Here is a 13977-nt window from a genome sequence, read left to right on the forward strand (position 1 = left end):
GTGTAGTTAACACTTGATGTGAAATTACTTGTGTTGTAAGCTATGAATTGTACAATAACCCGACCAGTGTTATCTTGAGAAAAGCGTTGATGCGCAGTGTTAAAGAGAAAATGTAGGTTTCCTATTTAGGAGCCAGTGTTAAATCATAGTGCGATTGTGTTGAACGTGTTTAAAACACGAGTGTAAGGTCGTGGGTATTGTATAATTCATGAGCAGTGTCTGCATGCAAAAATTATTTTAGGGGTTGGACCTGAATCAGGAGGGAGAGGCCCTGACGGACTCTTCGGAGTGTAGGCCTTGGGGTCACCGGGTTTGAGTGCTCCTTTAAGCCTATGCTGATCTCATATGGTTGGAGCATTCTCGCAAAACATCGTGACCCTGACTGGTCTCCCTATGATCTTACTTAGTGAGAGTGACCTGACAAACTCATTGTGTGGTGTGTCTTGTTATGTACTCCTAAGCGCCCCAGGGTGGTTTTTCACTGACATGGTACCACATTGCATATAGGATTGAGTCTTAGCATAACTGTTGCATATGCTTGCTAATTGATGTGTTATTATATCTTGATCAGAGTGTGGAATTCTTGTGTAATGTGATTGATGATTGAAAAGTGAATTTTGAATGACGAAGTGGTGAAGTTACGTGAGCTATGTTTAAACAAGTGGTATCTCATTTATATAACATGTATATTTAATTGTCTTGTTTCTCTATTAGCTAGGAATGTGATAACTCACTCCCTGTGTGTGGTTGTGTTTGGATCCTGTGATGATCTTGAACTTGTGTTCGGGGGAGCAGAAAATAGGTGGATGACTATGAAGAATCTCATGCTAGAGGACACGGGAACACAACGCTCTGATAGAATGTGACATTAGGATATAGGTTCTATATTAATTATATGAAGCTTAGACGACCTTGTTGAGTCGAGAATACTTTATTATTTATTTGAACAAGTTTGAATATGATGTAAAAGAAAAATGAATGTGAACCTTTTTCCCCTTGAAAGACTTGTAAAAAAAAATGTTTTAAAAATACTTTTAATTAATATTTGAATTTTTTTTATTCCTTATTAGTATATATGTGAGGGGTAGAGGGTGTCACAATTTGAACCAACCACTTATAAGGAAGCAATTTCCTATTCTAAAACCAAGGAGTTGATAGTGGCTATGAATAAAGAGATGGAATCCTTCCAGAAGAACCAGACTTGGAGATTTAGTTGAGCTACCTTGAGTAGCGGGTGCAAGTGGATCTTCAAGAAGAAATTTGGATCATCCACTGAAGAAGTCGTCTGTTATAACGTACGTCTAGTAGCTAAAGGTTCCAGTTAGAAGGAAGGAGTAGACTACAACAAGATATTCTCTCCAATAATTTGATACACCTCCAAACATGTTTTGTTGGCCCTTGTGGAAGCTCTGGACATGGAGTTAGAGCAACTTTATGTCAAAAATTTATTTCTCCATGGAAGACTGGAGGAAGACATTCTAATGCAACAACCTGAAGGTTTTGAGGTGGAAGGAAAGAAAAATTTTGTTTGTAGATAGAAGAGGTCTCTTTATTGGTTAAAGCAATCACCAAGTTAGTGGTATAAGAGATACGATGAGTTTATTGTCTCTCAAGAATGCATCCAAAGTACTTATGGGAATTTGAGATGAAGGACATGGGAGTTGCTGAAAAAATTATGAGCATGGAGATCAAGAACTATCGAGTCGAGAAGAAGCTATTTATGTGTCAAAAGGAATACATTCAGAAAGTAGTGAATCATTTTGGGATGACATCCACAAAAATAATATATACTCCTCTTATAACGTCCATTCGTCTATCTGAATTCTATATTACTTAGTCAGAGTCAAAGAAGAAATACATGTCCTATGTTACTTATGCAAGTGTTGTAGGAAGTCTCATGTACTCTATGGTGTGCACTAGACTGGACCTAGCCCAAACAGTCAATATTGTTGTGAGTAGTTATATGGGTAATCCTGAGATGGAACATTGGCAAGCTGTGAAAAATATATTGAGGTACCTTAAGGGTACAACTAATATTGGAATCATCTTCCATGGAGACATGTCTTGTGCTTTCCCGTTGGTTACTCAAATTCTAACTAAGTTGCAGATTTAGTTGCAAGTAGATCTATGATTGGGTGTGCATTCACCATTGGCATCTCTCTTGTTAGATGGAAGACCATACTTCAGGACACAATGGATTTATCCACTACAAAGGAAGAGTACATGGCTAAGGTAGAAGTAGTAAAGGAAGGCATTTGATTCAAGGGTCTAATTAGCAATCTTGGGGGTCCACAACAAAAGGTTATAATTTCTGTAACAGTGTGAGTGCAATTGATTTAGCCAAGAAAAGGTTATAATTTCTTGTGCGATATCTTTCTTCTCCTTCTATCGTTTACGCTTCCCTATCTGAATAGAATTTCTCAAATCTTCCCAACATTGTGCAATATAATATTACAATTCTTATTTGTTGTGTTTTGATATTCAATAAAAGCATATCAACAAATAATAAATTCTTTCTAGGGAGGCCTATTTTGGCTTATTTATTTGGAACTATTTAACTCTTGGAGTATGTGATGTTTCATTGTTGTTCCATAATGACCTCTTTGTATAACCTTTTATTAATTGGAATTATTTTTTCTCTTAAAAATCAAATATTATTTTGAAATGTTGCATTTGCCTATTGCAATGAAAATTTGTTTATTGAATATTTTATAGAAACATATTGCTATCATGACTGTAACTAACTCATAATCAACAATGCATTCTCCTAGCCCAGGCACAATCCCACATCTATCACAGGTTGGGAATGGAGGTGTAGTGACGGGGACTTGAGCTTGAGCTCCCATGAGTGTTTCAATCTTCAGTGTTAGAGCTTGCATGTGCTTTCCCAATTCAATTTGGGGATCATTTTTCTCCACCTAGTTGATGCCTCTCTTTATAATCCTCTTATCCCTTGAGTTGTTATATGTGCAAAGAGCACTAGTCTTTGGTCCAAATTTCAAGCAAAACAAATGATATATTGATCACAAACCATAAGATTTTTCTTTAAATAGTTTACAGGTTTGCTATTTGATAATTGTATAAGCCATGAATTCCACATAGATCAGTTTGCATTTACAGGCACCAAACATAAACTAGTTAACTAACCAAATCAATTATATATCACAAATAATTAAATATAAACATGCTTAAACATAAGAGAAAAAAGTCAAGCAAAATCAAGGGAAAGGGCTGCTCAAAGTGTGCGAGAATAACAAGTGAAAAAGGGAAATCTGCAAAAAGACAGCCAAAAGGCATGCAGTATATAAAAAGGACAAAAGCAATCTCTCAAAAATAATAAACAGCATTGAGGAAAATCCTAATAATCCAGAAGGGTATAATGTTCAGATAATAGATAAAATTGTCAAAAAACAAGCACCAAGGGGAAAGCAATTACACACTCAGTCAAATTTTCTAGTATGTGTATGGCCAGGTTGAAAAAGAAAAGGCTTTAGCCGGAAAAAAAAAAAACTTAACCTTTTCTGGAGTAATTTCAATGGCTAGAAACCCCTTTCAACTATAGATTAGAATATTCCTTACTGTGTTAAGGGACATCCAAGACTGACAAATTCCAGCATTTGAATCAATTCAAAACATCATTTTAACTACAAAACCAGAATAAAACCCAAGCAATCAAGAAACACCCATTTGAACAAACATAAAAAAGACTCCAAATTCATGGTCCTAGAAACAAGAAACTGAAAAACAAAAAAACCCATTTGTTGTTTTACCCAAAGTTCCTGAAATTGCTTAAAAAGGTGAAAAGCACATATTGTTGAGGTGTCGAGAAGAGAAGTTAGCTGTCACTGTTGAGTGTCGAGAAGTTAGGTTTTCTCTTCTACTACGGGACTTGTGATTTCCACGCGCGTGCAGAAAGAGCTTGGTGAGAACAGGGGTTGATGCACCGTTCTTTGCCACAATGGTGAGGTTCTACGCAGTGGCAGCATTGTCCTTCGCCGCCTGATAGGATTCTCCACAGTGGTGGTATTGTTCTTCGTCGTCGTGATGGGGTTCTCTGCGGTGGTAGCGTTGTTCTTTGCCTCTGTGATGGGGTTTTCCGTGGTGGTGGTGCTGTTCTTTGTTGCCGTGATGGGGCTCTCCTCAGTGGTTTTTGCATTAGTGTAGCAGAAGTGCAGAACAGCAAAAGCCAAGATCCAATAGAGGTAAACGAAAATGACAAATGAGTGAAGTAGGTTATTTTAAAATGCCAGTCTTTAAAATAAGTTAACTTTACAACTATTTTTATGTAAAAATCAAGTTATTGAAAATACCTATAACTACAAAACTAGTTATATTTATATAACTACTTTTAAATAACCAGATATTATATACCTGGTTATTAGTAACTATGGGAATTTTTTCAAAACCCCGGTTAATTTTTAGAATCTATAGTTATTAAATACAAAGACAATCTTTTTTATTCAAATTATAATAAAGTATTTCTTGTTTTTTATCATGTGTGAGAACTAAGAGAAAATTAAATGTGTTAACAGTAGTGTAAATATGTTTTATAGAATCATCAAATCACAAAAATATATATATATATATATATATATATATATATATATATATGATAAGTTTGTTTGTTTTGATGATAACTACCTTGAAAGTCATGCAAAAGAATATTTTTAATTGATCATTGACAATGTAAAAACTTTTAAACTGGCAGTCTATGCTATCCACATATTAAATTTGTTAGTAAGATGTAATATTTTATCTCAAATCAATAACTAATAATTTAAATATATTAAATAAAAGTAATGCATTAAATGACTTAGCTTAGTTGTTCTTATCCACATCTGGACCGAATTTAAAATTAAAAGAATGTACACCAAATAAAAAGTGGGTAATGTACTAAATGTATAATGATGTCCCCATTGGCTGCTTTGGAAAGACACGGATTACAAAACACACAATCCTGCTAGTCTCGCTGATAACATCAAATAGAAAAACTTATTTCCACCATAATAGCTTTCAAAGCTTTATAATGAGTAATTGTGCCAATGCACCCTGAATATACATCTTACCATCCCTCTCACACTTCTAATTATTTCCACCGCACGAAATCTGCACTATAAAGTCCATCACCACCTCTTGTATTCACCAAATAGACTATTAGACCCAGAGGTCCAAGACTGACCCTAATCACACTTTATAATTATTTTTTTTTTCGTGTTGGCATATTTCCTTTTTCTAAACTTTTTGTGCTCTTTTTGTTTGTGGTAGATCCATGAGCCAGAAAACAAAATCCCATTCGTGGGCCTTCGTTGCAGATCTACTTGGTTGGAATTCATTGACATGTCTTATATTTCTTTGCCCTCTCTTTTATGCTTTGTCTTACCCTTTGCGGTAACCATGGCCAATAAACATCTTCAACGATCATGATTTCATTGATTAATTAAATAAGGTAAAAGTTCTAATTCTTTCGTTATTCTAAATTGAGTTATTTAATTGTCACAATTACATGATTAATTTGTATTCTCCTTAAAAGTCATGGTCGATACCCACACGAATTGATTTATTGCATATCTACACCAATGTCTTTGTTAGTTCAAGGAAGAACCCACACAAATAAGATCTTTTTAGGAACATTTTGAGAGAGAAGTAGATTAGTTAGGCAATTTATGTTTGGTAAACAAGGTACAAAATGTATCACCAATTTTTCCAAATCATTTAATACTTTACAAAGCAACCACAGTTGTTAGAGTACTCGTAATTTCTTTCAAGCCACTCACCATAATTATTGTTGGTACCAACAAATGGTTTATCCAAGTGGTACTAGACAGAGATTCCTTAAGCATGTGGTCAAAGATTTGAGTCTTCACCGATGCGTGTGGAGAAAATCTTGTTGAGAGGGGCATCCCACGTATGTTTTCCAACAGGTCCCTTGGACGAGATTAAAATCCTCTTGGTTGGCTGATATCCTTCTTTGTTATCATATACAACAAAAAATAATTGTCTAGAAAACTTATTTCCCATCCCCTGTTAGTAGTAGTAAAAGTAGGTAGTGTTTCTGGTACAGGAATAAACATGCAATATACTTTATCTTTATTCCAACTGCTCTTCTCATAATTGGTGTGGCTATACTAATAATATCTCGTATGTAATCTAAAAGGCTAAACTATCGTATTTGTTTAAAATATATGCTAGTAGCAGATTTTATTAACATCCAAATTAAGTTGTGAATTTATTGGCATTATTTTGAGATTGTGTGGAACAATTAGAAACTCGAATTGAAATACTTAATCTTTCTAGTTAGACCAAACTCATGATTTTTGTTAGATGGGTCTAGCTTCTGGTTCTACATCCATACCAGAAAGTATTCGCACAGAGAGTCTTGAGGTGTATTTCGGCAATTACACAATGATAAAGATGGAAAAAAGTTCAGGGTTTCCGGTGTTATTTGGTGGTGAAAATTCAAACCCTCCTGATGATGGTGGCAAAGACAAGATTCTGGGGCTGCAACTTAGTGCAAGACTTCAAAACAATGGTCTCAAAGATAAGATATTTCTAGGGTTGGAACTTATTGCAAGACTTCAACACCGCACCAGAGGTTTAAGACATTTAACTAGGATACATGGTGTGTTTAATTTTTCAAAACTATTTTGTAGAATAATTTTCAAAACTAATTTTTTGTAGGGAGTGAATAAAAGAGTAAGTGGGAAAAGATGGGGCAGCACAATCAAGAACATATCAGAGTAATAAAAAACTGAAAGTAAAAAAATCAAAACAGTCTAGAAATGTTTTTTTTTTTTTTTTTATAAACTGAAAAGATGTATTACTTTTGAAAATAGTTTTCAAATACTACTCTTATCAAACATCTTCTTGGTTTTCAAAAACAGAAAATAGTTTTCAAAAACAACAAATAAAAGATGCCAATTTATTTAAATATAAACAAATTCTAATTCTCTTTAAGTAATGTCAATTTATTTAAATAAAAATTATATGTTTAAATGTAAATTATCTTTTATTTATGAAAAATATTTCATATTGTGATATAAATTATTTTAATTATTAATAACTTATTTAAAAATATATTTAAATGTAATTTAGAAATAAAATGCTAATAACATATTAAAGAAGATAAGAAGTTGAGAAAATCTCTAAAAACACGTAAAAGAAAAATAGTTAAAAACACTCTTGCACCAGATAAAATATTTTTTAAAAATTATTTTTTATATTTTTATTTTTAAAAAAATTTCCTGTTCTGACACCAAGGAGTTGATAGTGGCTATGAATAAAGAGATGGAATCCTTCCAGAAGAATCAGACTTGGAGATTTAGTTGAGCTACCTGAAGACAAATGAGTAGTGGGGTGCAAATGGATCTTCAAGAAAAAATCTGGATCATTCACTGAAGAAGTCGTCTGTTATAACGTACGTTTGGTAGCTAAAGGTTCCAGTTAGAAGGAAGGAGTATACTACAACAAGATATTCTCTCCAATAGTTCGATACACCTCCACACATATTTTGTTGGCCTTTTTGGAAGCTCTGGACATGGAGTTAGAGTAACTTTATGTCAAAAATTTATTTCTCCATGGAAGACTGGAGGAAGACATTCTAATGCAACAACCTGAAGGTTTTGAGCTGAAAGGAAAGGAAAATTTTGTCTGTAGATAGAAGAGGTCTCTTTATTGGTTAAAGAAATCACCAAGTTAGTGGTATAAGAGATACGATGAGTTCATTGTCTCTCAAGAATGCATCCAAAGTACTAATGGGAATTTGAGATGAAGGACATGGGAGTTGCTGAAAAGATTATGAGCATGAAGATCAAGAACTATCGAGTCTAGAAGAAGCTATTTATGTGTCAAAAGGAATACATTCAGAAAGTAGTGAATCATTTTGGGATGACATCCACAAAAATAGTATATACTCCTCTTATAACGTCCATTCATCTATCTGAATTCTATATTACTTAGTCAGAGTCAAAGAAGAAATACATGTCCTATGTTACTGATGCAAGTGTTGTAGGAAGTCTCATGTACTCTATGGTGTGCACTAGACCAGACCTAGCACAAACAGTCAATATTGTTGTGAGTAGTTATATGGATAATCCTGAGATGGAACATTGGTAAGCTGTGAAACATATATTCAGGTACCTTAAGGGTACAACTAATATTGGAATCATCTTCCATGGAGACATGTCTTGTGCTTTCCCGTTGGTTACTCAAATTCTAACTAAGTAGCAGATTTAGTTGCAAGTAGATCTATGACTGGGTGTGCATTCACCATTGGCATCTCTCTTGTTAGATGGAAGACCATACTTCCGGACACCATTGGCATCTCTCTGATTGACTCGAATTGAAATACTTAATCTTTCTAGCTAGACCAAACTCATGATTTTTGTTAGATGGGTCTAGCTTCTGGTTCTAAATCCATACCAGAAAGTATTCGCACAGAGAGTCTTGAGGTGTATTTCGGCAATTGCACTATGATAAAGATGGAAGAAAGTTCAGGGTTTCCTGTGTTATTTGGTGGTGAAAATTCAAACCCTCCTGATGATGGTGGCAAAGACAAGATTCTGGGGCTGCAACTTAGTGCAAGACTTCAAAACAATGGTCTCAAAGATAAGATATTTCAAGGGTTGGAACCTATTGCAAGACTTCAACACCGCACCAGAGGTTTAAGACATTTAACTAGGATACATGGTGTGGATTTGACGAACGAAACTCAGGATACATGCCCCAAGAGATCTATAAAGAAAGAAATATATGAAGAGGTGCTGGGAATTTCTTATTCCACGGTGAGTCAATCAGAGAAGGTTGTGGCACATGATCTGAAAAAGAGCCACATTCTGGTGCAATAAAGACCATGTCAGCTAGCAGGAAGCTGAACACAGGAAAAAAAACTGTGCTTTCGTGGATGATTGAAACTGGAACAATACTACAACATGAGAAGGTTCATGCGAAAATGACACAACAGTATTAACGAATGATGGTTATCTGTTATAGATTGCATATATAAAATGGAGAATATTGACGAGTACTGCTATGCTCCTTGTTTCGTTTGCATCAGTCGTGGCTATTGTCCTTGCTTTCATATCAGTTTATCATTTGAATAACGATTCTTCATTTGTGGGAAAGGAAATGAGATGTGTGTGTAGAAGAGAGGGATAGAAAAGAAAATAATATTTCCATATTATAATAATTGAAATTATGACATATATATATATATATATATATATATATATATATATATATATATATATAACTTCTTTTTCATAAAATTTGTTTTCATCTGTAGGAGGATTATGAAGATGGAGATGAATTGTGAAGCTGGATTTATGTGCGCACAAGTCTCACGTACAGTGCATCAAACGGGTGGTTCATGCACAGGAACCAATACCCAGGCTGCAAACAAAAAACAAATTATGCTGACTATGAAAATTTTGAAAATGAAGATTATCTTATTTGTAATTTCAGTCTTTAGGCTTCCATTATTTCAGTTCAGTTCAATATACATACCTATATTTGTTTCATTCCCCTCTATGTCAGTTTCCCTCCCACACCAACACACCTACTCTCAATTCACTATCCTTTATCTATCACAATCTCAAAAACTCACTCTATATCTCTTTAACATTTAGCACCAAAAATTCATTCTGTTTCATATAATATTTTTAAGGTTTTCTTTTAAATAAATATTGCTCAACTCGAACATATGTGAAGAATTATGAACATAATTTCGAGTTGATAAACATAAAAGACACTATGATGTTTCGAAAGTGTCAAGAATAAAGGAATTTGGTAGGGAACTTTGCTGAATCATTTTAGAATTTTATAAGGCCCAATGAAACACATAGTAAGTTTGTAAGACTTGAGGGTCCTACCAACTTCAGTCCATGCCCAGAAACACATAATAGCCCATTTGAATATTATGCAAAATGTACCAATATCAAGATTATCAATCCTAGGAATCATGTTGTCAACACATCAAAATAAATGGATTTAGTATGTTTTTAATACATTAATTAATCAATTTAATTTGAAATTTGTGATATATGTACATTTATATGGTATTCAAACACAGAAAATATTTTTAATTCAAATTATAATAAAATATTTCTTTTTTTTTGTTATACATAACAGTGAATGCTAAATACACTCAAGAATTAATTCATATCAATTTTGGATATTATTTAATGTCTTAAATATATTTTATATCCCTAATAAATTTTTTCTTTGCATTGATTTCCTAATAAAATCAAAATTCTATTTTTGGTCCTTGATAATTTGTTTTACCACTTTTAAATTAGAAAATTTTTTGTTTGCTCCCTGCTAAATTACTGAATTTTTTAGTCTTAACTAAGAAAACAGAAAAAAAATACAAGAAAATAAACACAAAATTTGTTAATTTATCAGGGACTATAAAAAGTTCTAAGGACAAAATTAAAATTTTTGTTTAATTAAGGACTCAACGAAAAAGAAAAGTTTATTAAAGAACAAACACAAAAATTAGATATTTATTAGGAATCAAAAATAGATTTATACCTTTTTATTTAATTGAAAAATACAATATACTTTTAGAAACTCATTAAATAGAATACTATATCTCAAATTAAGAACTGATAATTTAAACACATTAAATAAATGGAGTGCATTACATGGGTGAGTTTAGTTGTTGGTTTTCTCTAGATCTCAACCCAATTTCAAATTGAAAGAACATACATCGAATAAAAAGTGGGTCATGTACCTATAATGACATTCCATTGGCTAGTTCGAAAAGACGAGGATTGCCAAAAAAAATTATTCTGAGTTGTTGATAACATCAAATCAAACGATTTATATTTCTTTGTGCTAGTCCCGTTGGATCGCCGTGTAGGTTTCTAAAGCTTTATAATGCACACCTTCCATCTACATCTTAGTATCACTCTAACACCTGCAATATTCCTACCACATGAAATCTACACTATAAAGTGCATCATCTCCTCTTGTTCTCACCAAATAGGTTATTAGACCCAGAGGTCTAAGACTGACTTTGTCCACACTTTATAATTATTTTTTATCGTGTTTGTATCTTTTTGTGTATGCTAGATCCGTGAGTCAAGAAACAAAACCCCATTCATGGACCTCCATTGCAGATCTACTCAGATGGAATTTGTTGACCATGTCTCATATTTCTTTGCCCTCTCTTTTATGCTTTGCCGTATCGTTTGTTCTAACCATGGCCAATAAACATCTTCAACGACCATGATTTCGTTGATTAACTATATAAGGTAAAATTTCTACCTCTTTTGTTATTGTAAATTAACTCATTTATTAATAACAATTACATGATTAATTTGTATCGTCACTAAAAGACATGGTGAATACCCACACTAATCGATTTGATGTAGATCTAGTCATCTCTTTGCTAAATAGTTGGGGAAGAATCCATACGTATTAGATATTTTGAGAAACTTATCAAGATAGAATTATATTTAGGTAGACAATATATTGTTGGTAAATGAGAATCAATTTTTTACCAAGGTACAAAATGTGTCACCAAATTTCCAAATCATCTAATACTTTACAAAGTAACCATCATTGTTATAGTACCCACGATTTCTTTCAAGCTGCTCACCATAATTATTGTTGGTACCAAGAAATGGTTTATCCAAGTGGTACTAGACACGAATCCCTTAAGCATGTAGTAAAGGGTTTGAATCCTGACGAATGCATATATGGAGAAAATCTTGTTGAGAGGGAGATCCCACTTATGAGTGCCAACAGGTCCCTTGGAGGATATTAAAATCCCCTTGGCCAGAAGCAGATATACTTATTTGCAATCGTATGCAACAACAACAATTATTGTTGAGAAGTCTTACAGTCATTGCGAATAGCCAATTAGCCGCCAACAAAATGATGTTATTTTAAGAGTTTATTCTTCTGTGAAATCATTTTAAGATTTGTCATATATGCTATTGTTTTGCCATTATTTTCATTTCATTTTTACCTTCTGTAGACAAGATTTTGCAAGAAATTGATGTTGTATCCTATAGAGTGCTTGGCTAACTTCTTTTTGGCACTATCAGAATATTCTATAAAAAGGTTGAATATGTGCTTGAAGATTGTAACGAGGTTCTCGTCAAAATCAACAAATTTGTCGTCAACAAAGAAGGCTTAGTATGTGTGGAAACGTTGTGTATGCCTGTTACTAAACCAGAAAGATTTGAGTTGGATGCTTTTGTGTTAGATGAACCTGAAGATGCTGGCAGGTATGCTTTTATTAGGTTAGACTTCAGAAGCTTAATGATTATGTAATTTTCTTCATACTGCTTCTCTGGAAGAAATTATGCTTAGAGACAAAGATATTAGAATTGTTTCACTATTTTACTTTTATAGTAAATGTAATCTTATTCTATTGTTTGAGTAATACACTTTTAAGTGAAACAAAATTTGTGTGTAAAACTGAGGGATTTGGGCTGTTTTCTAAGGAGAAGGTATGCATTCCATAATAATTATAAGTGGTACAAGAATAATGTTTCTTCCATTTTATCTATGCAAGTATTTTTTTTTTATTGTTTATCTTCAGCTCTTTACTAATACTAGTATATGCTGTTTAATTTCAAGGTATATAGTTAGAAAGAGCATAAAGAGTGCAAAAGACATAGTTCGTTTCCCTTTCCAACAGAATGCCACCATACTTTACTTATTGCACACTGTGTACAGAGGCAGAGAGAATCTCCCATTACTTACTGTGCACTATGTAAGTTTGATTTGATCACCTTTCTTTTTCTTTTTGTTTATAAGCTCTTCTATCTTTACTAACACTGTTTTTCTCCATGTTCTTCCTCTGACCTTCAACTCCTATTCTCAAAATAAAATGAAAATGCGTAATTCCCTTAAGCTGTTGGCACTCCCCTAATCCCTTCTCAATCCTCAGGTTGCCTTGAAATTGTGGAAACTCCAAGGATGTTAGATGTACCTGAATCTCAGGATTTTGACATTCCAATTTTTATTGAGATAAAATCCTTTTGGAATCTCCCGAAACAAATGAAGTGCCTCATTTGATGGATGAGGTAAAGAATAACTAAATGATGAAAATACTCTTTGACATTCTAACAGGCACACTATGAGTGGTTTGCAATACATTCATAATTGTCTCCACGCAAACTCGCATAAAGAAAAACCATATTGTTGTTTGATCTAGGAACTTTGAATTGGTATGAAACTTTAGATTCTAAGATAGAGGAAACTTATCCTAGTACTAACCCTTTGTTTCATTATGTCTGTCTCAGGAAACAAATTCATGTGGAACTATATAACCAATCAGAATTATGTAAGAACCCTTGCAAATCTCCAGTTAAGTTTTATTAAATTCTATGTTTTGCTTAATAGTGCATGATTTCTTTATTTTTTTCTCTTTAGTAGCTGGCTTTGGAAAGTTGTCAGTTTGATTATTGCTTACAAGATTGGCTTATGATGGTCTTCTTTAATGATGTACCGGAAAGTTGCAAGTTGCCTACTTCAGAGTTTTCTGTGTGCAAGAAAACAAAGAGAGGAGGACATTGTAAACTTTTCACAAGTTTTTGTAGGCCAGGCACGGAAAGAATCTGCACTGCTATTTAACGAAAAGTTTGGTGACTAATTTTCTTATGGCAGTGATGCAGAAACTTGAGTTATGTTTTCTTGTCTTACTACTCTGCTTTTTCTGTAGATGACATACTTTGTTAAAGGATGAAAAATTGTTCTTCGTAACTATCAATTCTACTTTTATCTGAGTGATGATAACAGGAAAATGTGGAATTGTAGTTGTCCAGTCGGTTTGTTTGTCAAACAATAATGATGTACTTCTATAACTTTTTTTAGGGTGATCGATGCCCTTTCAGTTAATGGATCAACTTTGTCTGATTGGAATATAAGTATATCAATCTCCAATGCAACGTGGAACTTATGTTAGTCCTTTTGCTCTTTCTTAGCAATCATATTTTGTAGCAGCAGAATAATTCAAGCATGCTT

The 13977-nt window shown here is 33.4% G+C and overlaps 1 long non-coding RNA gene across 1 annotated transcript; it reads left to right on the top strand.

Annotated features, from left to right (window-relative positions):
* The first annotated feature begins 12624 nt into the window (after positions 1-12624).
* Positions 12625-13481, top strand: LOC121174225 (uncharacterized). The gene is made up of 4 exons (XR_005890120.1): positions 12625-12724; positions 12902-13037; positions 13257-13297; positions 13387-13481. It is a non-coding gene; the product is annotated as an uncharacterized lncRNA (long non-coding RNA).
* The last annotated feature ends 496 nt before the right edge of the window (positions 13482-13977 follow it).

The sequence above is a fragment of the Glycine max genome, chromosome 19 (genome assembly GCF_000004515.6).
Source record: "Glycine max cultivar Williams 82 chromosome 19, Glycine_max_v4.0, whole genome shotgun sequence".
Classification (NCBI taxonomy): domain Eukaryota; kingdom Viridiplantae; phylum Streptophyta; class Magnoliopsida; order Fabales; family Fabaceae; genus Glycine; species Glycine max.